Genomic DNA, 4,595 nt, shown 5'->3' on the forward strand with positions numbered 1-4,595 from the left:
AGAGGGCGCTCCCCCCAGAGTACTCAGCAGAGTACTGATCAGAGTATGCGTGGGAGAACTGCCTGTAGGGTCAGAGGGAGCAGTGCCTGGCACACGCACAGACCCAGGATTAGTGCCTGTTTCCTGCCAACCAGACCAGAAAACATGATAATTCACAGGCTGCGTGGCAGATACTCAAAAGTAGTGAGGAATAATTAACCCTAAACTAAAGACAGTTCTAGCTCTGCCTAACAATCTTAAAGGCAAGTCCTGAAAGGATCCAACTGTTCCAAGTAAATTAACTGCATCCCAGAACAAAGTTCAGGAATATTTATAAGAATATATAAATATCCAGTATCCAACAAGGTAAAGCTTATAATAGCCCATCAAAAGTCACTAGACACACAAAGAAGCAGAAAAGTACAATCCATTATAAGGAGAAAAAACAATCAGTTGAAGCAAACCCAGAATGGATACACTTGCTATAACTGCAGAGAAGTAGTTTACAACAGTTACCATACCTATATTGCAATGTTCAGAAAGCTGGAGGACATACTGAATATGCTAAAGGAGAGACATGAAGATTTTTTTTTTTTTAAGATTTTTTTATTTATTCATTTGAGACACAGAGATACAGAGACAAAGAGAGAGCATGAGCAGGGAGAGAGGCAGAGGGAGAGGGAGAAGCAGGCTCCTCACTGAGCCAGGAGCCCGATGTGGGGCTCGATCCCAGGACCCTGGGATCATGACCTGAGCTGAAGGCAGACGGTTAACCAACTGAGCCACCCAGGCGCCCCGACATGAAGATATTTTTAAAAGACTCAACTTCCAGAGATTAAAATTACAACATCTGTGATTAAAAAAAAAATACATTAGATGTGATTTAAAGCAGATTAAACATTACAGAAAAAAAGATTAGTGAATTTAAAACCATACCAGAAGAAGCTATTCAAAATAAAACGGAGAATAAAGACTCAAACATAAATGAACAGAGCATCATTAAACTATGGGAAAACATCAAGGAGCCTAATATACATATAATTAAAGTCTCCAAAGGAGACCAAAAAGAGGGAGAAACAGAAAAATGTGTGAATAAATCATACCTGCAATTTTTCAAATTTTCCAAATTTCTTAATTTTTCAAAACTCCAAGTTCAACAAACTTCTGCACAAACATGAGACACATAAATAAAACTATACCAAGGCACATAGTATATCAAATTTCTGAAAGCCAGGTGTTAAAGGAAAAATCTTAAAACCAGATAGAGAAAAAAGACAACTTACATTCAGAGGAACAAAGATAAGCATGAATTTTTTTTGTAAGAAACAATAAAGGAGGTTAACAACAAAGCAACGTCTTTAAAGTACTGAAAGAAGAAAATATTCTATACCCCATAAGAATCTCTTTTAAGAATATAAGTGAAATAGACATTGAGACATAGAAAAGGGATAAAGGAAGTCCTTCAGGAAGGTAAGAATGAGGAAGGGAAGAAATGGAAAGGAAATGATGCCACTTGGAAATGTGAATCCACAGTAAAGAGTGAACACCATGGGAAATGGTAAATATGTTGGTAAGATTTTTTTTTTTTTTTTTTTGCTGCTGGCCCGGTAAGGAGTTTACGTGGTGGGCTTGGGAGTTTGGATTCCTTTTACGTTCCTACGCAGACCCTGAAGGCCTTTGGCCAAATAAATTATGTGCGTTTTAGAGGATCTGAGTTGTATAGAGTAGAGTGAAGGAGGGCAAGACTGGAACAGGCCAGTGAGGCAGCTGCAGAGAAGAGATGGAAGGTTGGACCTGAGGCCATAGCATTGACAGTGGAGATGGAGAGAAGTCAGAGGGGAGCCTGCTCACCGAGACCACGTGCTTCATCTTGATTCTGCAGCATTCCAAACTGTGGCATCCTTGGGGTTCTCTTAACTGCTGAAGATTTAAGATCAGCTGATGTTCACAAGGAATAGAGTCACGTGATGTATGAAGGGAAACATACACTTTTCTAAGGTTGACAATAAGCCTTTGTGTTCATATAGCTCCAAACTGTGCAGGCAAGGGCGATTAAATGGGCACGCTTTCTGTATCAGACATGTTCTGGAGGACAAGACTGCCCCCTGCAAGCAATGTTAATATGTGGCCAAGTATAACAGCCAACGGCTGCATCAACCCCATCCCCAAATCAGAGGATCATAGGTACTGCAACAGCCAATTGCAGGTACTTGGTTTTATCCCGAAAAAAGAGAGGAAAAAAAAGAATGATCCTATAGATGAGGTAAAGGTCAGGCACCAGATGGATACCATGGCCTTTAGCCTGACGGTGCCCGCGGTGGCCTTGAAGATGCCCAACGGACTGCATGGAATGTCCCTCTCTCCGCCGGGGGCTAGGGTCCCTCTCCACTACCTGGAAACCGAGTTGGAAGACCCATTCGCTTTCAACGAGGAAGATGATGACCTAAAGAAAGGGGCAACTGTGAGAAAGAAGTTGCAGGGCAAGTTGGCCCAGAATCGGCAGCGCCAGAGAGAGACAGAGATTTTAGAAGTCCGACAAGAGCACTTTAGTCCCCCTCCTGCGCCTTCACATCAGCAGCCCCCGTCGCAGCTCTCCCACCTGTCACCTTTAGCCACGTCCTTGAAACCTCCAGCGCCACGGCCACTGCCACCGCAGGGTGTAGTCTGCAAGTCCCCTCCACCTCTGAGCACCAGCCTACCCATGCAGGGAGTGGCCCCCACCACACACGCTGTAGCACAAGCGAGGCCGCTGCCCCTCCGGCCATCCAGTAGGGCCCCCGCCGCGGAGCCGCCCCGGACTGACCGGGTCCTCATGAAAGCCACAGCCTTCTCTCCACACTTCTCCTGTATAAGTCGCCTGCACAGACTGGTGAAACTGTGCACCAGAAACAGCACTTGGACACTGATCTGCTTCCCCATTTAGGTGAGTTCTCTCGTTTCCCAGACTGTAACACAGCGTGCGCTTGCAGGGGAGGCTCAGTGTTCAGACCCGCCGCATCTGTGATGCGGGTGGCGGGACCCTGGGACCCGGTGGTCCCGTGTGTTTAGGGAGGCCGGCATCAAGGAAATAGGCTAGTGCAGGGGATAATCCTTGGTGGACAGGATACACAAGTAGGAGTCGGCAAATTTGGAATGCCAGTCACAATTTCTAGTTAGCAGTAGCAGCGGTATTGAAAGGCGGTTGTGTTGGGTTCTCTGCCCCCGAGAGCTCAGCACCTGTGTCTGATGAAGTTTTCGACATGTCTTATCGTAGGACTTAGGAATAATGATAGCATTGTTAATATCTGCTGTTAAAAAAAAAAAAAAAAAAAAAAACCTTGTAAAAAAAAATTCCCAAAGCGATATCTATTCATGATTTAAAAGTGAAAAAATACAAGTAAAACTTTAATGTAGTGAAATGTCTTTCCTTTATTGCTTCTGAATTTTCTGGCTCAAGAAAATCTCTCTGATCCCAAGTTCATACAGGTATTTTATATTTTCTTATTGATAACTTGATTGTTCTGTGTTTCATTATTTAAACCTTTAATTCATTTGGAATATATTCTTAAATATGGTATGAGCTGTGATTCTAACTTTAGGAAAAATCATTTGCATGACGTGATAGTAATAGAAAAATAGAAAAAGGATAGGAATAGAGGAAGACGAAATCTAAATGGTCCGTAAACCAATGAAAACCTCAGTCCCCATAGCAGGTGTAGGAATGCAAATTAAAATACCAATTACTATCAGATTGGTAAAAATTATATCCAGTGTTGATGAGGCTTCTACATTGCTGGTGAGTAATGTGACAGTATTTACTAATTAAGAGTGCATATATAGCCAGCAAACTCACTTCACCTATGGGTGAAAAAAATATCAGAATGTAAGGATATGTGTTCAAGGATGTTTACTGCAGCCTTGCTTGCAGTATTAAAACTCCTCAACCTTTATAACTAGATGTGCCTATGTTATATTAGCAAGTAGAAAAAAACCCAAAGGTATTGTATTACCCCATTTTTCTAAAAATAAAGTAAATAAACAAGGGGGAAAAATATGTTGTTGTTTTTTTTTTGCTTACTGTTTAACTCTTTAAAAGACAACTCCCTGTTTAAAATGGATAATATTTCATGACCAAAGGGAGTGGAATTTAACCCCAAGAATGCAAGGTTAATTGAACATTGAAGAATCAATCAACATTTTTAAATATAATTCACCATATTAGCAAATTAAAATGAAAAACCACATCATCATCTCAATAGATGCAGAAGAAACACTTAACAAAATCCAACGTACTTCTGATAAAAACTCTAGGCAAAGTAGAAAGAGAAGGGAACTTTCTTAATCAGATAGAGAGCACCTACGAAAAACCTATCATTAACATCAGATGAGGGGAAAGACTGAATTCACACAGAAATGCAAGGGACATAGAATAGACGAACAGCTTTGGGAAAAAAAAAGAAAATTGAAGGATTAATATCACCTGATTTCAGTGTTTATTATAAAGCTACAGATACCAAGGCAGTGTGATCTTAGTGTAAAGATAGACAAATAGATCAATGGAAGACCATAGAGAGTCCAGAAATAGAATCACACATGTGTGGACAGCTGATTTTCGATGAAGGTAAAAAAACAATTCA

At 41.2% G+C, this 4,595-nt stretch overlaps 1 pseudogene; it reads left to right on the forward strand.

Moving 5' to 3' along the window:
- The first annotated feature begins 1,946 nt into the window (after positions 1-1,946).
- Positions 1,947-3,273, forward strand: LOC118021257 (annotated as a pseudogene).
- The last annotated feature ends 1,322 nt before the right edge of the window (positions 3,274-4,595 follow it).

The sequence above is a fragment of the Mirounga leonina genome, unplaced genomic scaffold (assembly GCF_011800145.1).
Source record: "Mirounga leonina isolate KUSES-001 unplaced genomic scaffold, KU_Mleo_1.0 Mir_174, whole genome shotgun sequence".
Taxonomy (NCBI): domain Eukaryota; kingdom Metazoa; phylum Chordata; class Mammalia; order Carnivora; family Phocidae; genus Mirounga; species Mirounga leonina.